This window comes from Nycticebus coucang, chromosome 7, assembly GCF_027406575.1.
Source record: "Nycticebus coucang isolate mNycCou1 chromosome 7, mNycCou1.pri, whole genome shotgun sequence".
NCBI classification, from domain to species: domain Eukaryota; kingdom Metazoa; phylum Chordata; class Mammalia; order Primates; family Lorisidae; genus Nycticebus; species Nycticebus coucang.
The window spans coordinates 77579668-77603715 of NC_069786.1; the positions used below are offsets into that span (position 1 = coordinate 77579668).

At 36.7% G+C, this 24048-nt stretch overlaps 1 pseudogene; it reads left to right on the forward strand.

Annotated features, from left to right (window-relative positions):
* Positions 1-2931: 2931 nt before the first annotated feature.
* On the forward strand, positions 2932-23251 carry LOC128589731 (cullin-5-like; annotated as a pseudogene).
* Positions 23252-24048: the final 797 nt, after the last annotated feature.

Here is a 24048-nt window from a genome sequence, read left to right on the forward strand (position 1 = left end):
AGGACTGCTTTGTGATGAGAAGATGATCTGGGCTAGAAGCAGGGAAGTGGCTATCTAAAATGGAATGAGTATGAAGATCATTGGAGTAGAAATACCCAAACTAACAAGAAACTATTCTGCTTGCTGGGAAACCCAATGATCTCTTTACCCTAGAGATAATGGCAGGAAAGAGATAGAAAGACCCATCTGGTGTGAAAGTATATGATGAATAGGATGTAGTGATTGGAATGTTCATGAGAGCAAGAAAGCTGAAGAGGTGATACTATGTAAATATCGTGAACTTCAAAGAAGAGAAGATGAGGAAATTTGTGTTGAGTGTGGCATCGAGGCAAGAGAATGTTGGCCCTCCCAGCTTGTTGGGAAATGAGTGGCATCCACTTAAGACAGCTGCCAGAAAAGCCAATTTTCAGTGAAGACCAAGGCAGAGAGTCAAGACAGAGGAGAATTAGATCTAATAAAACAGGTCTCACAGGGGGTGGTGTGCCAATGTTTTAGATGGGATGAGGACGGGAGGGGTGGGGCAGAGGAGAAGAAGCTTTTCAGTGTGAGGATGAGAATAGGAAACCAACACACAGTGAGAGGCATTTAAATTGAAGGTGGTGACCACAAGTGACAAGAAGATGAGGCATGGCGGGACTTCCTGATTCTGATTGCAAACATTTTATTGTAATAAACTCCACAGTGGACACTCTGCTTTCAGATTTTTTTCTTTTAAGCTTATTTTTCATAACATATCTGTATTATATCATATAAAATATAATTCTAATCCTATTGTTCATCCTTCTGATTAAAATCCTCCACTGTGTTCATTAAAACTACAGTGCTAACTGCGAACTCCTAAAATTGGCATCACATACAAGTTTCTTCAATTACCTGGCTCCTGTCCACCTTCTCATTCTGTCCCTCCTGCTGCACTAAACTCCATGATACTTCCCCCAACTTCACATACTCTAAATGGAGATAAGGAGAAAAGAATAAACAAGTTGAAGAGATGTAGAGATGGAAGCATTCTGAAATGTCAAGAGGTGTGATTTTAACTGTCCTATAAAACATAACTGGGTGATAAGATCAGAGCAAATGAGGACTTCTCATAGCTACGATTCTTGAACAATGTACTGCCTCTCTGAAAGGCATAATTCATAGGTGCATTAATTTTTCTCAAGGAGTTTAATTTTATTTTTTATTAGATTCCACTTGTCTGATGTTGCTTTTAATAATTACTATCATCTGACTTTATTTTCTTCTTTCCAAGTTCTCTATAGTCATTTTTTTGAAGTTTAGAGGCATTTTGTTTTAGAAGTACTCTTCATAGCATGTAATTCATAACAGGCACCTTGCAAAAATGTGTGTTGAGTTTGTATATTTTTCAAAGATAATGAGGAGAAAGATTTAAAATCTGTTCAAACATTTTCTGGCAAAACGTATGAGAATCATGCCAGAAGGAATTGCATGTTGCATGCCTTCAATCTGTTCTTGAAATATTTGTAGATACAGGCAACATCTGTTCCACTGGACAGAGATGTACTATAAGCGCTAATAACTTTGGAAAGACTTGACGTGAAAAGTTTGTACTTGGGAAATAAATATTTATTAAACAGATACATGTTGAAGTTCTCTTTCACATATATGTAAAAAAAATTAATCACAGAATCATAAAGAAAATACTTCACAAAATAAACCAAAGTCTGAAATGTAAAGAATGTTTTTGAATTGATTTAATCATGCATTAAATAGGCCTACTGGCAAAATACAATATTGCAGTTTCTTTCTGTTAAGCATAGACAGGGAAAGGAGAGAGAGAAAGAACTAAAGGACTGCTCTGTATACTACATGTATACAAAATATGTAAAAGAAATCAATGTTGAGCAAAATCAAAAGCTCTGTAGTGTCATGAGGAGATGAATCTGAGTAAAAACAGAAACCAAGAATATGAAAAATGTTGAAAAAGAACTGGGTTGCAAATAAAAAGGCAATGATTCAGTATCGATTCTGACTAACATTCATGAAGACTCCACCTGGCCTTAGTTTAATAGACACTGTAAATACTTGTGCAACAGCAATAATCAGATTAATCAACAGGAGTAATATTCTTATAGAAAAGTATAAGTCTGAATTAAGCTATCTGGGAATAAGATTTTCTTTCAAAAAAGGAAAAAAAAACAAACAGATTGGGCACAGTGGCCCATGCCTGTAATCCCAGCACTTTTGGAGGCCAAAGCAGAGAATCATTTGAGGCCAGAAGTTTAAGATCACCATGGACAACCAAAAATTTAAAAATTAGCCAGGCATGGTGGTATGCACCTGTAGTCCCAGATGCTTGGGAGGCTGAGCCCAGAAGTTTGAAGTTGCAATGAGCCATGATAATGTTACTTAACACTCTAGCCCAGGTGACAGGTGAGACTCTGTCTCAGTTAAAGAAAAAAAAAAAAAAAGAAAAGAAAAATTTACCTGTTTCACATTGCCTCTCAGATAAACTGTATGAACTGGTAGACATTTCTACCAGAAGGAATGTCTTTCACAATGTGCTAATTGTCATTAGGCAGCATTTTTCAGATTTCAGGGAGCTATTGATTCCTAGGTCATGAAATCCATTTGAGTGAGACATGTTACTTTTAAGATGAAAAATAACAGAAGAGAAACTATTAAGTAACAACACAGATAGTAGTAGTAAGACTTCTTTGCTAAAATTTTTTTTCAAAAATGTATGTATAAGAAAGTTATGAAGTATATTTCTTATGGTAGATCACAATTCAAAAGGTTTGAAACCCACTGTGAAAGGGAAAAACTACATGGAAAAGTTGATATTTGCTCCTCCTTGACAACTGACTTAGTTGCAATTGTATGTAAAAAAAGATCTAAATCGGAGAAGATCCAGGGCCAGATAAAGTGTTTGGGATTGCAGACTCTTCTGAGGACCAGAAGCACAGAAATATGGCCAAAAACAATCTCAGAGAACGGATGGTTAGTAAGGTGCAGATTGCAACTATTGCTCTGCTCCTATCCACAGACCTGGAGGAGACCAGACTGGGCATTGGAGGAAGATGGGGCCTTCTCCGCAGATGCCTTAGAGTATCCAAGGAAATTACAGCAACACAATACATGGCTAGTTTTATGAGCAATGAAGAAGGTATAGCTTATTAAATATTATCATAAGGTATAGTATCAGTATCCCAAGGTTCTGTGGGTATTGGTAACCATCTGCTGAATATCTCTTGTGATTTTGGATTTCATGTGCCTAAGGCAAAGAACAAAACCCAGCGTATCTAAAAACACATTTAATATAATGAGTGAAAAACTATTGTTATGTAAAAGGGTGACAAATACATAATAGTACTTTATTCATCTAGCCTGATGAAAAACTGAGAGAGAGACTTGTAAGGATGACTGTCCTGGGGCAGAAGACTGGGTGGCTAAGAGACATGTGAGTTCGAAGGCTTGATTTTCACTGTGCATACCTTTACAACATTTGAATTTTAAACTATGAACACTTTACCGGTTGAAAAAAATAATAAGGTGCATGTAGGAAAACAAGTGTCTCACTTAAGTGAACTTTTAAACTAAGTTAGCTCTGTATAAGGAAGTCTCGTTGATTGTTTAGGCAATAAACATTTCTCCTGTATATTTTTTGTTAAATATCTCAGGTTTTCTCTTACTAATACCGTGTCTAAGCCCCAGAAGATGAATCAAGATTAGCTGACACCAAGCCAGTTTCCTTCCTGACAGAAAGGGAACATTTGGAAGGTTCTGAGAAAAGCTTTTTCCTTATTCTACCTAGCTGTCCTATTTCCTCCTTTGGACTCAGTGTGATATAATGATATAAGAAACTGCAGCAACCTAGTGTTTATGATGATGAGGCCAAGGGCATTAGAGAAACACTTGACCCAGGACCTTGTTATGGTAGCTCAGCTAAATCAACTGCATAATTGCCTCCACCCATAAACTGTATAAGTAAACAATGAGTTCTCTTGTGGTTTAAACCTCTGCTAGTTGAGCTTTCATTAATTTCAGCTAAACTCTAATGTAACTCTGCTGATACACACTGAAATATATAGTTTTAATATAATAATTTTGAACATTTTTATAAAACATACACTTCCCTGCTGAATTCAATCGAATACATTAATTTTAATTTAACTTTTACTTACTGATTTGGTATTGCCCTTATGAGCATAAATTATCATACTTTAATGAGCAAAAAATAAATACAAGCACAATATCTTATTCATCTTTTCATGTCAATACTGCTAGCATAATGATAATGCCTTGCATACAGTGGTGGTCACTTATGAATTAAGTATTAGTTAATAAAGCATTGCATTACAGACTAAGGGGTGCTCCTGGAAACTTCATCAGAGTGGGGCATACCCAAAGCACAGAGATATGGAACCTGCATGGGCAACCTATGGGCAAATGGGAGCTAGCACATTTCTCCCTGGCATGGTTAGGGATTAATCTTTGGGGATCTGAGACAGGGCCACAGGATAGTTCCTGCAAACCCAGGTCTTTATCATGTTGCTCAGATACACAGAAGAGAGATTTGAGTATTATTAGTATTATGAGGCAAGGGTACACAAATGGGCAGACTGGAGAGAGAGTGCAGTGTGGGTTCAAGCCATAGTGTGCATGCAGAACACCCCCTGCCCCCACCAGGAAGGCTGTAGTCTCAGCTCAGGCCAGGATTGGGGTAGAGAACTTCCTCACCCACATCACAGTCATGCAGGGAGCTTCCCCTGGTGGGAAGCTCATCCAACCCAGTCCCTCCCATTCACACTCTCCCACTGACCTCTGCTATAGCAGAGAATAAGAACTCCCTAAAGTTCTGGGACCCCACCCACCACTTGGGGCAATTATGTGTTTCCCTAAGGGAAAAGACCTGGGCACAGGACACAAAAGCAACACTGCAGCTTATTCCTTCTGGCAAGGGCCATCTACCAACAGGGATGTCAAGTTTCATTGCTCCTACAGTATTTACTGACTCAATCATACAGAATGTGGTTGAGTCTCACCCACAAGCACCACCTACTATCTCAGAGATTAAACAGGTATGCCATTATTTAAATTAAAAAAATTCAAAAGTAACAACCAATAGCTGCTCCAGATGGAAAGAAATCAGTGAAAGAACACCAGAAATATGAACAATCACACTGAAAGGATCCCTTCAAAAGAAAACAATGACTATTCCAATGAAAACCAACAAAATGAGAATATTGAAATGACTGATAAAGAATGTCAATATGGTTTATAAGAGAAAATAGAAAACCAAAACAATGAAAGAAATGAATAAAATTCATTAAAGAAACTAAATTTATTTTTAAAAATTAAACAAAGCTTCAGGAAAGAATGAATTTATTCAATGAAATATGGAACATAGTGGAAATCTGTACCAATAGGCTAGATAAGGAAAAAGAATCTCATAGCTTCAGGAGACAACACCTTTGAATTAAACAAATTGCTCAGGAAGAAAGAACAGAGAAACAAGAGGAATGAACAAAGTCTACAAGAAACATGGGATTATGTAAAGAAGCCAAGCCTATCATAATAATCATAGGCATCCCTGAGGGGGATGAAAGAAAAGACATAATGACTGGAAAACCTACTTCAGGGAATACTCAAGAAGCATTTAAGAGATATGTCGAAGTTTCCATAATTGTGCTCATAAATTGACAGATAAAGTAAGCCAAAAATAATTAAAGCTATTTAGAATTTAAAATCACGCCGCTAGGTGAGGCAGGCGAAGCTGGGAGTTGGGGGAGAAAAGAGGCTCCGGACACCCAACAACTTGTCCAAAGAAGAGGTCCGGCCCTGACTGTGGAGGAGTGGTCCTGCTGGAAGCAGACTCATGAACAGAGGTCACTCAGCCTTGTGTCCAAAGAGGAGGTATGGCCAAGTCTGTGAGAGGTGCAGTACTACTGGAAGCAGACTTGTGAACAGAGGATCTGGGCACCGTGAGTCTGGGGAGATAGGACTCCAGGCATCTCTGGCTGGTGGGAAGTGACTATCATCACTCCTATGAAGATATAGGGAGTCAGCGAGAGACTTCTGGACCCCAAGAGGAGGACTAAAACAGTGGAAAACCGGCAAGAGGTCACGTGTGTTCAATCCGTCTAAACCCGCCCACAACTTCCACAGGCACAAGAACTTAAAGAGCAAGAGGAAGTGAAAGGAAAATTAGGGCAAGGAAACAGATAAAAGAAATCACTCATGAGGAAGAATCAGCAGAAAACTCCAGGCAACATGAAGAACCAGTCCAGAACAACCCCACCAAGGGACAATGAGGTAGCTACTGCAGATGATTCCACCAGTATAGAAATGTTAGGAATGACAGAAAGGGAATTTAGAATACACATGTTGAAAACAATGAAAGAAATGATGCAAACAATGAAGGAAATTGCTAATAACGTGGAAAATAACCAAAAGGAAATCCAAAAACAGAATCAAATAAGAGATGAATGATATGAAGAATATAAAATGATATAGCAGACCTGAAGGAACTGAAACAGTCAATTAGGGAACTTAAAGATACAATGGAAAATATCAGCAACAGGTTAGACCATGCAGAAGAAAGAATTTCAGAGGTAGAAGACAAAGTTCTTGAGATAACTCAGACAGTAAAAGAGGCAGAAAAGAAGAGAGAGAAAGCAAAACGTTCACTGTCAGAATTATGGGACTTTATGAAGCGTTCCAACATACGAGTTATAGGAATTCCAGAAGGGGAAGAAGAATGCCCCAGAGGAATGGAAGCCATACTAGAGAATATTATAAAAGAAAATTTCCCAAACATCACCAAAGAGTCTGACACACTGCTTTCAGAGGGATATCGGACCCCGGGTCACCTCAACTCTAACCGAGCTTCTCCAAGACACATTGTGATGAACCTGTCCAAAGTCAAGACAAAAGAAAAGATTCTGCAAGCTGCCAGGAGTAAGCGCCAGTTGACCTACAGGGGCAAATTCATCAGAGTGACCGCAGACTTCTCTAATGAAACTTTCCAAGCAAGAAGACAATGGTCATCTACCTTTAATCTACTTAAACAGAACGATTTTCAGCCCAGAATTCTGTACCCTGCTAAGCTAAGCTTAAAAATTGACGGAGAAATCAAATCATTTACGGATATACAAACATTGAGGAAATTCGCCACAACAAGACCAGCTCTACAGGAAATACTTCAACCTGTTCTGCACACTGACCACCACAATGGATCAGCAGCAAAGTAAGAATTCAGAAATCAAAGGACAGAACCTAACCTCCACACTGATGCAAAAGATAAAACTAAGCAATGGACTCTCACCAAATAAGACGAATAGAATACTACCACACTTATCAATTATCTCAATAAATGTTAATGGCTTGAATTCCCCACTAAAGAGACATAGATTGCCTGACTGGATTAAAAAACACAAGCCATCCATTTGCTGTCTGCAAGAAACACACCTGGCTTCAAAAGACAAATTAAAGCTCCGAGTCAAGGGTTGGAAGACAATTTTTCAGGCAAATGGAATTCAGAAGAAAAGAGGAGTTGCAATCTTATTTTCAGATACATGTGGATTTAAAGCAACTAAAGTCAAAAAAGACAAAGATGGTCACTTTATATTGGTCAAGGGAAAAATACAACAAGAAGACATTTCAATTCTAAATATCTATGCACCCAATTTAAATGCTCCCAGATTCTTGAAGCAGACCTTACTCAGCCTGAGCAATATGATATCTGATAATACCATCATAACAGGGGACTTTAACACACCTCTTACAGAGCTGGACAGATCCTCTAAACAGAAATTAAACAAAGATGTAAGAGATTTAAATGAGACCCTAGAACAATTATGCTTGATAGACGCATATAGAACACTCCACCCCAAAGATAAAGAATATACATTCTTCTCATCACCCCATGGAACATTCTCCAAAATTGATCATATCCTGGGACACAAAACAAATATCAACAGAATCAAAAGAATTGAAATTTTACCTTGTATCTTTTCAGACCATAAGGCACTAAAGGTGGAACTCAACTCTAACAAAAATGCTCAAGCCCACCCAAAGGCATGGAAATTGAACAATCTTCTGTTGAATAACAGATGGGTGAAGGAAGAAATAAAACAGGAAATCATTAACTTCCTTGAGCATAACAACAATGAAGAGACAAACTACCAAAACCTGTGGGATACTGCAAAAGCAGTTTTGAGAGGAAAATTCATCGCTTTAGATGCCTACATTCGAAAAACAGAAAGAGAGCACATCAACAATCTCACAAGAGATCTTATGGAATTGGAAAAAGAAGAACAATCTAAGCCTAAACTCAGTAGAAGAAAAGAAATATCCAAAATCAAATCAGAGATCAATGAAATTGAAAACAAAAGAATCATTCAGAAAATTAATGAAACAAGGTGTTGGTTTTTTGAAAAAATAAATAAAATAGAGAAACCATTGGCCAGACTAACTAGAAATAGAAAAGTAAAATCTCTAATAACCTCAATCAGAAATGATAAAGGGGAAATAACAACTGATCCCACAGAGATACAAGAGATCATCTCTGAATACTACCAGAAACTCTACGCCCAGAAATTTGACAATGTGAAGGAAATGGATCAATATTTGGAATCACACCCTCTCCCTAGACTTAGCCAGGATGAAATAGACCTCCTGAACAGACCAATTTCAAGCACTGAGATCAAAGAAACAATAAAAAAGCTTCCAACTAAAAAATGCCCTGGTCCAGATGGTTTCACTCCAGAATTCTATCAAACCTTCAAGGAAGAGCTTATTCCTGTACTGCAGAAATTATTCCAAAAACCTGAGGAAGAAGGAATCTTCCCCAACACATTCTATGAAGCAAACATCACCCTGATCCCAAAACCAGGAAAAGACCCAAACAAAAAGGAGAATTTCAGACCAATCTCACTCATGAATATAGATGGCAAAATTCTCAACAAAATCCTAGCCAATAGGTTACAGTTTATCATCAAAAAAGTCATTCATCATGATCAAGTAGGCTTCATCCCAGGGATGCAAGGCTGGTTTAACATACGCAAGTCCATAAACGTTATCCACCATATTAACAGAGGCAAAAATAAAGATCACATGATCCTCTCAATAGATGCAGAAAAAGCATTTAATAAAATCCAGCATCGTTTTCTAATTAGAACACTGAAGAGTATAGGCATAGGTGGCACATTTCTAAAACTGATTGAAGCTATCTATGACAAACCCACAGCCAATATTTTACTGAATGGAGTAAAACTGAAAGCTTTTCCTCTTAGAACTGGAACCAGACAAGGTTGTCCTCTCTCACCTTTACTATTCAACATAGGGCTGGAAGTTCTAGCCAATACAATTAGGCAAGACAAGGAAATAAAGGGAATCCAAATGGGAGCAGAGGAGGTCAAACTCTCCCTCTTTGCTGATGACATGATCTTATACTTAGAGAACCCCAAAGACTCAACCACAAGACTCCTAGAAGTCATCAAAAAATACAGTAATGTTTCAGGATATAAAATCAATGTCCACAAGTCAGTAGCCTTTGTGTACACCAATAACAGTCAAGATGAGAAGCTAATTAAGGACACAACTCCCTTCACCATAGTTTCAAAGAAAATGAAATACCTAGGAATATACCTAACGAAGGAGGTGAAGGACCTCTATAAAGAAAACTATGAAATCCTCAGAAAGGAAATAGCAGAGGATATTAACAAATGGAAGAACATACGATGCTCATGGATGGAAAGAATCAACATTGTTAAAATGTCTATACTTCCCAAAGCAATCTACATATTCAATGTCATTCCTATCAAAGTACCTACATCATACTTTCAAGATTTGGAAAAAATGATTCTGCGTTTTGTATGGAACCGGAAAAAACCCCGTATAGCTAAGGCAGTTCATAGTAACAAAAATAAAGCTGGGGGCATCAGCATACCAGATTTTAGTCTGTACTACAAAGCCATAGTGGTCAAGACAGCATGGTACTGGCACAAAAACAGAGACATAGACACTTGGAATCAAATTGAACACCAAGAAATGAAACTAACATCTTACAACCACCTAATCTTTGATAAACCAAACAAGAACTTACCTTGGGGGAAAGACTCCCTATTCAATAAATGGTGTTGGGATAACTGGATGTCTACATGTAAAAGACTGAAACTGGACCCATACCTTTCCCAACTCACAAAAATTGATTCGAGATGGATAAAGGACTTAAATTTAAGGCATGAAACAATAAAAATCCTCCAAGAAAGCATAGGAAAAACACTGGAAGATATTGGCCTGGGGGAAGACTTCATGAAGAAGACTGCCAAGGCAATTGCAACAACAACAAAAATAAACAAATGGGACTTCATTAAACTGAAAAGCTTCTGTACAGCTAAGGACACAATAACCAAAGCAAAGAGACAACCTACACAATGGGAAAGGATATTTGCATATTTTCAATCAGACAAAAGCTTGATAACCAGGATCTATAGAGAACTCAAATTAATCCACATGAAAAAAGCCAACAATCCCTTATATCAATGGGCAAGAGACATGAATAGAACTTTCTCTAAAGACGACAGACGAATGGCTAACAAACACATGAAAAAATGTTCATCATCTCTATATATTAGAGAAATGCAAATCAAAACAACCCTGAGATATCATCTAACCCCAGTGAGAATGGCCCACATCACACAATCTCAAAACTGCAGATGCTGGCGTGGATGTGGAGAGAAGGGAACACTTTGACACTGCTGGTGGGACTGCAAACTAGTACAACCTTTCTGGAAGGAAGTATGGAGAAACCTCAAAGCACTCAAGCTAGACCTCCCATTTGATCCTGCAATCCCATTACTGGGCATCTACCCAGAAGGAAAAAAATCCTTTTATCATAAGGACACTTGTACTAGACTGTTTATTGCAGCTCAATTTACCATTGCCAAAATGTGGAAACAGCCTAAATGCCCACCAACCCAGGAATCGATTAACAAGCTGTGGTATATGTATACCATGGAATACTATTCAGCTATTAAAAAAAATGGAGACTTTACATCCTTCGTATTAACCTGGATGGAAGTGGAAGACATTATTCTTAGGAAAGCATCACAAAAATGGAGAAGCATGAATCCTATGTACTCAATCTTGATATGAGGACAATTAATGACAATTAAGTTTGGGGGGGTGAAGCAGAAAGAGGGATGGAGGGAGGAGGGTGGGGCCTTAGTGTGTGTCACACTTTATGGGGGCAAGACATGATTGCAAGAGGGACTTTACCTAACAATTGCAATCAGTGTAACTGGCTTATTGTACCCTCAATGAATCCCCAACAATAAAAAAAAAAAAAGAATTTAAAATCACAGATAATTATCAAAATTAGTCTTATAAACAATTAATATATAAGGAACTTTGTGCCCAAGGAAGCATTTGTTAAAATTTTCAATTTTTTACTCTACAAAAGAAATTTTGGCAGGTAACATCATCTTTACCTGAATACCATCAGGCATTGCCTGTTCTAAGCTACAATAGTCAGATTTAGAAAATAAAAGTACAGAATACCTAGCTATTAGCACTTAAGATTAAAATAATAATGATTTTATACTTAGAGAACCCCAAAGACTCAACCACAAGACTCCTAGAAGTCATCAAAAAATACAGTAATGTTTCAGGATATAAAATCAATGTCCACAAGTCAGTAGCCTTTGTATACACCAATAACAGTCAAGATGAGAAGCTAATTAAGGACACAACTCCCTTCACCATAGTTTCAAAGAAAATGAAATACCTAGGAATATACCTAACGAAGGAGGTGAAGGACCTCTATAAAGAAAGCTATGAAATCCTCAGAAAGGAAATAGCAGAGGATATTAACAAATGGAAGAACATACCATGCTCATGGATGGGAAGAATCAACATTGTTAAAATGTCTATACTTCCCAAAGCAATCTACCTATTCAATGCCATTCCTATCAAAGTACCTACATTGTACTTTCAAGATTTGGAAAAAATGATTCTGCGTTTTGTATGGAACCGGAAAAAAACCCCGTACAGCTAAGGCAGTTCTTAGTAACAAAAATAAAGCTGGGAGCATCAGCATACCAGATTTTGGTCTGTACTACAAAGCCATAGTGGTCAAGACAGCATGGTACTGGCACAAAAACAGAGACATAGACACTTGGAATCGAATTGAACACCAAGAAATGAAACTACATCTTACAACCACCTAATCTTTGATAAACCAAACAAGAACTTACCTTGGGGGAAAGACTCCCTATTCAATAAATGGTGTCGGGAGAACTGGATGTCTACATGTAAAAGACTGAAACTGGACCCACACCTTTCCCAACTCACAAAAATTGATTCAAGATGGATAAAGGACTTAAATTTAAGGCATGAAACAATAAAATCCTCCAAGAAAGCATAGGAAAAACACTGGAAGATATTGGCCTGGGGGAAGACTTCATGAAGAAGACTGCCATGGCAATTGCAACAACAACAAAAATAAACAAACGGAACTTCATTAAACTGAAAAGCTTCTGTACAGCTAAGGAGACAATAACCAAAGCAAAGAGACAATCTACACAATGGGAAAGGATATTTGCATATTTTCAATCAGACAAAAGCTTGATAACTAGGATCTATAGAGAACTCAAATTAATCCACATGAAAAAAGCCAACAATCCCTTACATCAATGGGCAAGAGACATGAATAGAACTTTCTCTAAAGATGACAGACGAATGGCTAACAAACACATGAAAAAATGTTCATCATCTCTATATATTAGAGAAATGCAAATCAAAACAACCCTGAGATATCATCTAACCCCAGTGAGAATGGCCCACATCACAAAATCTCAAAACTGCAGATGCTGGCGTGGATGTGGAGAGAAGGGAACACTTTGACACTGCTGGTGGGACTGCAAACTAGTACAACCTTTCTGGAAGGAAGTATGGAGAAACCTCAAAGCACTCAAGCTAGACCTCCCATTCGATCCTGCAATCCCATTACTGGGCATCTACCCAGAAGGAAAGAAATCCTTTTATCATAAGGACACTTGTACTAGACTGTTTATTGCAGCTCAATTTACAATCGCCAAAATGTGGAAACAGCCTAAATGCCCACCAACCCAGGAATCGATTAACAAGCTGTGGTATATTGGTATATGTATACCATGGAATACTATTCAGCCATTAAAAAAAGTGGAGACTTTACATCCTTTGTATTAACCTGGATGGAAGTGGAAGACATTATTCTTAGTAAAGCATCACAAGAATGGAGAAGCATGAATCCTATGTACTCAATCTTGATATGAGGACAATTAATGACAATTAAGGCTATGGGGGGGAAGGAGAGGGGGGCCTTGGTGTGTGTCACACTTTATGGGGGCAAGACATGATTGCAAGAGGGACTTTACCTAACAATTGCAATCAGTGTAACTGGCTTATTGTACCCTCAATGAATCCCCAACAATAAAAAAAAAAAGATTAAAATAATAAATTTTGTGAAATTTCACAATGTTTTAAACATCATAAACTGTTCCCAAACATCTGGAAAATCAGAAGAGAAAACTTTTCAAATTATTCTAAGGTAAATTTATAGTTGTAGTCTCTAAACTAGACAAAAATGACACAAAGATAAAGCCACAGTCAACCCTTCTTCTAAGTACGGCTGAAAAACCTCTAAATAAAAATTTAATAAAGAGTAAAATAGCAGTGTTTTAAAGGTTGGCCTGAAACCAGGAATGCAAGGAATTTTCAATGCTTAAAATGTATTTAATATAATTCATTTTTTAAAAGATTAAAGAGAAAACCATATAGTCATCTCAATAAATGCAAAAATCTACTATGTTTTCAACTTTTCAACTGTGATATATGGCTTTTATAATATTGAGTTGTTTTTTCTATGCCTACTATGTTTAGGATTTCTATTATTTTTTTTATTTATTTTTTTTAGTCTGCAAATTGCTTTTTTCACTTATTAACATATTTTGACCTCTTTCCACATCAGTTTATAGATTTTTTTTTTTTATTGTTGGGGATTCATTGAGGGACAATAAGCCAGGTTACACTGATTGCAATTGTTAGGTAAAGTCCCTCTTGCAATCATGTCTTGCCCCCATGACCGATTTTGTGTAATGCTTTTTCTGCATCTATTGAGATTGCCACATGACCTTTCTTTTTGCTTCTATTTATGTGATGAATCACACTTACTGACCTAAGGTGTACTGAAGCCACCTGGCATCCTTGTTTATGGCCCATTTGGTCATGGCAGATTATTTTTTTGATGTGCTACTGAATTCCATTTACTGAGGGTTTTTCATCTATGTTTATTAGGGATATTGCTCTGTAGTTTTCTTTTTGTTGTTGTTGTGTTCTTTCCTGGTTTTGGTATCAATGTGATACTGGAATGAGTTGGGGAGAATTTCCTCCTTCTCTATGTTATATAATAATTTCTGTAGTATGTGTACCAGCTCTTCTTGTAGGTCTTATAGAATTTGGCTGTGAATCCATCTGGTCCAAGACTTTTTTTAAAAAAAAGATTCTTTATTAATGCTTAGATTTTATTGTTCATTATCAGTCAGCTCAAGAGTTCTATCTCTTCCTGAGTTTGGGGAGGTTGTGTGTTTCTACAAAGCTGGCCATTTCCTTTATGTTTCCTAGATTATGTTCACAGAGGTTTTCATAGTATTCATAAATGATGTCTTATAATTCTGTGGTATACTGTAATGTTGCCTTTTTTCATTTCTGGTTTAGGTTATTTGCTTCCTTTCTGTGGTTAATTAATAAGCAGTCTGTCAACTGTGTTTATCTTTTCAAAGAATGTACTTTTGTTTTATTGATCTTCTTATGATGATTATTATTATTATACTGATTTCCATTTCATTTAGTTCTTGTCTGTGCTTTATTTCTTTTCATCTACTGGGTTTGGGTTTGATTTGCTCTTCCTTTTTTTAGTTCCTTAAGATGTGACATTAAGTTGTTAACTTGCAATGTTTCTGTCTTTTCGATGTAGGCATTTAAGGCTATGAATTTTCCACTGAGGAATGCTTTTGCTGAGTCCCATAAACATTGATAGCTTATGTCTCCTCTGTCATTCAGTTCAAAGAATCTTTTGAGTTTCCAACTCAATTTCATTCTTGACCCATAGTCATTCAGCATCAAGTTGCTTAATTTCCATGAGTTTGAATAGAATTTAGTGTTTCTCTTGTGATTGATGTCTAGTTTTATTCCACTGTGGTCTGACTAGATACATGGGATGACTATTTTATTTTAAATTTTTTGAAACTTGTTTTGTGGCCTAAGATATCAATGGGTAGAATGTTTCAAGTACTGCTAAGAAATGTATATTTAGTAGTTTGGGGGTAGAATGTTCTGTACATATCTGTTTGGTCCATTTGATTTATAATCTGGTTTGGACCCAGTGCTTATTTATTTTCTGCTTTAATGATTTGCCCCACCCTGAAACTAGGATATTGACGTTCCCAGCTATTATGATGCTGCTATTTACTTCTTTGCTTGGCTCTAGTAATCTGCTTTATGTATCTTGGAGCTGCTGTCTTAGGTTCATATATATTTAGGATTGTTATGTCTCCCTGTTGAATTGTTCTCTTTACCAATAAATAATGACCCCCTTTGTCTTTCTTTTCCTTTGTTGATTTAACATCAGTTTTATCTGGGATAAGAATGGCTACCTTTCCTTTCTTTTGGTTGCCATTTGTGTGGAATATTTTTTTCTATCTTTCTGTTTTTTGTTTTGTTTTTGAGACAAAGTGAAACTTTGTCACCCTGGGTAAGGTGCCAAGGCATCATAGCTCACAGCAACCTACAACTCCTGATTTCCAGGGATCCTCAACCCCTGGAGAGTAGCTGGGATTATAGGTGCCCACCACAACATTCAACTAGTTTTTCTATTTTTTAGTCAAGATGGGACCTCGCTCTTTCTCAGGCTGGTCTCAAACTCCTGAGCTCAAGCAATCCTTGCCCTCCCAGAGTGCTAGGATTACAAGCATGAGCCTCGCACCTGAACATGTTCTCCCAGTGGTTGATGCTCGCAAGACACGGCTAACTGCAGAGATATTTTTTTCTGCCTGTAATAGGCTTCTTAGCCCCTCAGGAGAAGCACTTAAATATCCCAGGCAGTTGGAGGGGCCCTGCAGTTCCCAGAGGATTATTCTTCACCACAAAGAAGCTGGTTAGGGAGGGAGACTGGACAGGGTTAGATTGGGTAAGCCTGGAAGTTTCACACATTCTCTGCAAGGTTCAGAGATCTTATCCTAGACTGCTGGGAAAAGCTGCTGGAAGGGAAGCCAAAGCCATCTGTTGAAACTGGAAAGACTGCTTGGAGGGAGAGGGTGTTTATAATTCATTGATTGGTTCTCAGAGTGAGCTCCACCCTCTCTCACTACCCCTGCACAGAGAGGCTCCCTCCAGTGTCTGTTTGCAAATGGGCACCATAAACTGCTGCACTCCACAGCAATAGTGTAGTGGGACTTTCCTGTGGGGGGACAGGCACTCCACCAGATCACAACTGCTCGGGGACTCCCACTGTATTCCCCCATCAGTTCTGCCTATGTGGACTCCCTCACCTCCTGGGTCAAACTCTCAAATCTCTTCCCCGTGTCCCTAGCTTGAGTCCTGGATCTGGCCTGCATGTCTGATCCACTGATGTGCATCTCCAGCCAGGGACCACAGCTGATGAGAAGCAGCCTCTCCAGAATGTCTCCATCTGCCCTCTCAGCTGCAGGGCTAGGGAATGACGGGTGTGGAAGTCAGCTCCTCTAGGCCCACTCCTCTGGAATCATACCAAATTTCCACAAAATCAGCAGTTGCAGCAGTGCCCAGGCTCACAAGGGTGGAAAAGCTTCCAAACACCTTAGTAGCCTACTGATTACCTAAGGTGTCTGGGAGGGGAAATGGGATCCCTCCCTTACCTCTCCCCTGGTCTCTGAGCCTCTCTGGGTTTGACCCTCATCCATCTCCCCTTCTCTTCTACCATTTTCTTTTCTGATTCACAGTTTCTGTGAAGTCCCCAGCAGGCTCTAGCACATCCCCCTCTGAGCTGCACCAGAGCTGTGCCTGTTTTCACCCTCTCCTTTATCTGAAACTCTTCCTCCCCTCTGGGATGCTCTGGCAAGTGATATCATTAGTCAGTAACCTTGCTCTAACACCTAAAAAGCTTTTTTCTCTCTCTCTTTTTAAATTAATTAATCTACATTGTCTGCTAAGGCTAATACAATTCTTAACTATTTCCTCTTTGGACATTTAAGTTAGAATGTAACACTTTGGGTAAACATCATTTTGGCCAAATTAAGGCTGCTGCCTTCAATAAGCTGACACAGTTTTCCATAAGGAAAAAAAAATTGAAAGGTAAATGTAAAGCAATGTGCTTATATATTTGTAAGATTAAAGCCATCTAGGATAGAGAGAAACAAATAAAAAGAATGAATCTAAGCTTTTCTTCTTCAATGAAAGACCTATAAACTAGAGATTTCTTTTTCCTTTTTGAAAATATAGTCTAGTGCCTTGAGTGGTTTCTTTCTCAACACATAATTGATTCTTGGAATGACATTCACTTTCAGTGTGGACAGTTGTGCCTCTGGGACAGAAGCAGTTGTTTCTACCTTTATCATTTTGTACAACAGCCATAATAGGAGAACTATTTTCTTCCAAAATTACCACTTAAGAGACCTAGAAAACGAAACAATGTCATTTTGTATGTTTATAAAAGACAGAGCAGTTTTCTATTGTAAACCAAGTAGAGGGAAAAGAAGACGATTGAACTAATGGAGTCTTTATCACTGGGAATATACTAAAAGTCATTAAAAGTACAGGCACATAAAATATCTAAGGATGCAGTTAAAATAATTATTGTCATTTTTTTAAGGATAAAAAAATAGAGCAAAAACATTAGAGAAGTTATTTTTTAAAGGCTAGAAATATAACAAATTTTCTGTGTATTTTTCTTGTCTCTTTCCTTTTTAAGAAGAGACGTTGTGTAGAGATAGAACAATATATACTTCATACAACCAGTACATACTGAAAAAGATAGCTTATGCATTAATTTATGACTAAGTAACTTTTTCTGTTAGCTATAATAATAAATCACTATTGTTATAATTGATTTGTAATTCTCCTTAACCAAGGTGGTAGATTTGTCCAGCTATAAATAAAAATTAAAAATTATATAACAAGAGAACAAGTTATATAAATATCATGGTTAGAAAAAAATAAAAAACTAGGGATTTAAGTAGAAATATATATTGAGTGTTGCCTACATATTCCTTTCTCTTTTTTGCCCTGGCATTTGCAGGTGGATTTGGTGAGTATGGAAATTAATATGAAAATAAACCTAATTTGGCAATATTGTCCTTGTCACACAAATACTCTAAAATTAATCTCTTTTATTAATTATTAATACTTAATAAAATTTCTGATTAAGTATCTTCTATTATTGCCTTCAGGTTAGAAGTCTAATGTTCACATGAAAATTTATTTTACCCAAGACCAGAGATGTTGGCGTGGATGTGGAGAAAAGGGAACACTTTTGCACTGCTGGTGGGAATGCAAATTAATACATTCCTTTTGGAAAGAGATATGGAGAACACTTAGAGATCTAAAAATAGATCTGCCATTCAATCTTGTAATCCCTCTACTGCGCATATACCCAGAAGACCAAAAAGCACATCATAACAAAGATATTTGTACCAGAATGTTTATTGCAGCCCAATTCATAATTGCTAAGTCATGGAAGAAGCCCAAGTGCTCATTGATCCACAAATGGATTAATAAATTGTGGTATATGTACACCATGGAATATTATGCAGCCTTAAAGAAAGATGGAGACTTTACCTCTTTCATGTCTACATGGATGGAGCTGGAACATATTCTTCTTAGTAAAGTATCTCAAGAATGGAAGAAAAAGTACCCAATGTACTCAGCCCTACTATGAAACTAATTTAGGGTTTTCACATGAAAGCTATAACCCAGTTACAACCTAAGAATAGGGGGAAGGGGGAAAAGGAGGGGAGGGAGGGGTGAGGTGGGTAGAGGGAAGGGGATTGGTGGGATTACACCTGCGGTGCATCTTACAAGGGTATATGTGAATCTTAGTAAATGTGGAATGTAAAGGTCTTAGCAAAATAACTAAGAAAATGCCAGGAAAGCTATGTTAACTAGTGTGATGAAAATGTGTCAAACAGTCTATGAACCAAGTGTATGGTGCCCCATGATCATACTAATGTACACAGCTATGATTTAATAAAAAAAAAAAAAGAAAAGGAAATTTATTTTAAGTTGTGTTCTAATTATTGTCTGAGCCAATTATATTGATTTTTTACAAAATTATAAAATGTTTATAAGAGATTCGTTTAAAATGTTGACTTTCCTATAATAAAAATGCATTGATTTAAAAATTTATATCAATTTTTTTACATTTTTAGTGACTTTTTACATGGTTAAATATATTTTTCTATTAGAAAAAACAATGTATTCAACTTTTATCTAAAGATAAAAGGCATTAGGCATTCTAATACTATCTACAAAATAATTTATGGTAAATTCACTAAAAACATTTTTCCTTCTGTATTTCTAACTTAATCTAGAAGAAAACATCAATTTGCATACAATTTTTAAAAGTTCAACTGTTCAATAACATATCATAAAGGTACATTTTTTTCATGTCACACTCGCAAAATCAATGTTAGAAATCAGGGCCCTTTTCTGCATAAGAGAAAGTGGAAATCCAACTAGGTCATGTCTTTCGTCCTCATTTAGATACAAAAACTGATCCAATGTCAGTGTTTCCTGTTTTCCCGATATTTTCACCTCAAATTAGTTTATAGTCCCAATTTCCTACCAATGTTTAATAATAATCTATAAAAGGGTTTAAGTTAAAACAAAATGACCTTTAATATTGGTATTTTATTTCTGATGATCACCACCATCAAATGCATTACCATTTTTGTAGGGCACATGCTATTTACAAACTGGCAAATATTTTTTGCAGAAAAAGAGGTATTTTAAACCTGGAAAAAAGGGTGCTGTACTCAAAGTTTTTTTTCTGTGTCTAGATTATTTTTAATAATAAACTTAAAGTTTTAAAACTACACTTTCAAAACATTAATTAGGGGGATACAGTGTTTTTGTTACATGAATATCTTTTGTAATGCTTAAATCAGAGCTTTGATGTGCATATCACCTGAGTAGTGTTCAATGTATTCTATAGGTAAGATTTTATTCTGGCCTCTTCCCTTTTTGGTTCTTCATCTTTTATATTCCTTTGTGCCTGTCTGTACCCATCTAGCAGCTCCCACTTATTAGTGAGAACATACGGTGTTTGTTTTTCCATCTCTGAGATACTTTACTAAGAAAGTATCACTCCACATTGCTATAAATGACACCATTTCACTCCTTTTTATGGCTGAGAAGTACTGCATAGTGTGCAAGTACAAATTTTGTATAGATTCTGGATATCAGTCAAAGGTCAAATGTATAGTTTGGGAATATTTTCTCTCATTCTGTGCGTTTTCTATTCCCTCTGTTGGTTATTTCCTTTACTATGCAGAAGTTTAAGTTTAATTTAATTAAGTCACTTGGGGTCGTTCTTATAAATTCTTCACCTAGACCAATGTCTAAAAGAGGTTTTCCTACCTTTTCTTCTAGAATATTTCTGGTCTCATGACTTACATTTAAGGGTTTAATCTGTCTTGAATTAATTTTTATATGGTGAAAGACAGGCATTTTGTTTCATTCTCCTGCATGTGGCTATCAGTTTTCCCAGAACTGAAAGAATATGGCGATTCTAATATGTTAAAGGAATCTGCCTCTCAACCCCCATCCCCAATACAGGACACAACCAGATGACAACTTAAGAAGTGCTACCATCATTTTAAAAGAATAAAGGTTCTCTTCAGTTTGAAGACAAATGGGATGTCATGCGCCCAATTGTTTTGAAGCTTTTATGCCAGGAATCTGTTACAAAGCAGCAGTGGTTTGATCTGATTTCCATGCCTTCCAAAACATCTCAAAACAGAACCCAAAAAAGAAAATTTACTGATGAAGGAAGATGTTTCAATAAAGTGGACCGATGACTACACTTCTGTTGAGGCAACTAGTAAGGGACAGACACGTGCATGCAGTATGTCTCTGGGATGATAAAGGCCCAGCAAAAATCCATCAGGCTTTAAAAGAAGACATTCTTGAGTTTATTAAGCAAGTACAAACATGAGTACTGAGCCATCAAGATGATACAGCTTTGCTAAAAGCATATATTGTTGAGTGGTGAAAATTCTTTATGCAATGTGATATTTTACCAAAACCTTTTTGTCAACTAGAGATTACTTTAATGGGTAAACAGGGCAACAATAAAAAATCAAATGTGGAAGACAGTATTGTTCAAAAGCTTATGCTTGATACATGGAATGAGTCAATCTTTTCAAATATGAAGAACAGGCTCCAAGATAGTGCAATGAAACTGGTACATGTTGAAAGATTGGGAGAAGCTTTTGATTCTCAGCTGGTCATTGGAATAAGAGAAACTTACATTAACCTTTATTCTAATCCTGAGGATAAGCTTCAAATTTATAGGGACAATTTTGAGAAGGCATACTTGGATGCAACAGAGAGATTTTATAGAACGCAGGCACCCTTGTATTTACAACAAAATGGCATACAGAATTATATGAAATATGCAGATGCTAAATTAAAAGAAGAAAAACGAGCACTACGTTGTTTAGAAACAAGATGAGAATGTAACTCTGTTGAAGCACTTATGGAATGCTGTGTAAATGCCCTGGTGACATCATTTAAGGAGACTATTTTGGCCAAATACCAAGGCATGATCAAGCAAAATGAAACTGAAAAATTACATTTAATGTTTTCATTGACGGACAGAGTTCCCAATGGGATAGACCCAATGTTGAAAGACTTGGAGGAACATATCATTAGTGCTGGTATTACTACTGACTGTGAGAAATATGGTGAGCAGTTACTTACACTATTTAATAGATTTAGTAAACTCGTCAAAGAAGCTTTTCAAAATGATCCACGATTTCTTATGGCAAAAGATAAGGCATATAAAGCAGTTGTTAATGATGCTACCATATTTAAACTTGAATTACCTTTGAAGCAGAAGGGGGTGAGGCTGAAAACTCAGCCTGAATCAAAATTTCCTGAGCTGCTTGCCAATTACTGTGACATGTTGTTAAGAAAAACACCATTTAGCAAAAAACTAACCTCTGAAGAGATTGAACCAAAGCTTAAAGAAGTGCTCTTGGTACTTAAATATGTACAAAACAAAGATGTTTTTATGAGGTATCATAAAGCTCATTTGACATGACGTCTTATACTAGACATCTCTGCTGATAGTGAAATTGAAGAAAATATGGTAGAGTGACTAAGAGAAGTTGGTATGCCAGCAGATTATGTAAATAAGCTTGCCAGAATGTTTTAGGATATAAAATATCTGAACATTTGAACCAAGATTTTAAGGAAATGCAAAAAAATAATAAATTGGCTTTACCAGCTTATTCAGTTAATATAAAAATTCTGAATGCTGGTGCCTGTTCAAGAAGTTCTGAGAAAGTCTTTGTCTCACTTTCTACTGAACTGGAGGACTCGATACCTGAAGTAGAAGAATTCTACAAAAAAAATCATAGCAATAGAAAATTACATTGGCATCATCTATGTCAAATGGAATTATAACATTTAAGAATGAAGTAGGTCAATATGATTTGGAGGTAACCACGTTTCAGCTGGTTGTGTTGTTTGCATGGAACCAAAAACCTAGAGAGAAAATCAGCTTTGAAAATCTCAAACTTGCAACTGAACTTCTGGATGCTGAGCTCAGAAGGACTTTATGGTCTTTAGTGGCTTTCCCAAAGCTCAAGCGGCAACTTTTATTGTATGAACCTCAAGTCAACTCACCCAAAGACTTCACAGAAGGTACCCTCTTCTCAGTGAACCAGGAGTTCAGTTTAATAAAAAATGAAAAAGTTCAAAAAAGGGGTAAAATCAACATGATTGGACACTTGCAGCTCACTACAGAAAGAATGAGAGAAGAAAGAATGAAGGGATAGTCCAACTAATATTAAGAACCCAGGAAGCTATCATACAAATAATGAAAATGAGGAAGAAAATTAGTACTGCTCAGCTGCAGACTGAAATTTTGAAAAACATGTTCTTGCCACAAAAGACAATGATAAAAGAGCAAATAGAGTGGCTGATAGAGCATAAGTACATCAGAAGAGATGAGTTCTACATCAACACCTTCATTTACATGGGGTAACCTTGAATGTCATCGACAATATTAAGAACCCAAATTTTGGAGTGCTTGGGAAGAAAGTTTTAACAGTTTGTGCTGGAGAAAGGTTTATTTGGATTTTGATTACATAAATAATCGCTGCCTTACCTTACAAAACAACTCTATTTTGCCAATCACATTAGTTAGCACGGTGGCGTTCCCATCATGCTGCACACTCTTTTACAGAATGCTATTTTGTGGAGAAACTTGCATTCATGAAGAGCCCTTTATGAACTTCTAAAAGTAAATTTGATTTATACCCACTAGGAGAAATACAGCTGGGAAGGGTGAGGGTGGGGTTCTTGTTGCTTTTTTTTTTCTCTCTCTCTTTTTTCTTCTCTTAGAAAAATGTACTTGTACAAGGAAGAATTTTCAGATATTCATGCACTGAAAAATACTGTTATCTTTTGTTCTTCAAAAATGCAATTAAAACTAGAAATAGCAAAAAAAAAAAAAAAAATTCCCAGAAGTAATTATCAAACAGGACTTCCTTTCCTTAGTGTATATTGTCTGCTTTGTTGAAGATCAGTTTATTGTAGGCAAATGATTTTATTTCTGGGTTCTCTACTCTGTTCCATTGGTCTATGTCTCCATCTTTATATAAGTATATGCTGTTTTGGTTACTATAGCCTTGTAGTATAATTTGAAACCAGGTAATGAGAAGCCTCCAAATTTGTTCCTTTTACTTAAGATTGCTTTGGCAATTTGGGCTCTTTTTTTGGTTTCAAATAAAGATTCAGATTTTTTTTCTAGCTCTGTATAATAGGATGCTGCTTTTTTGA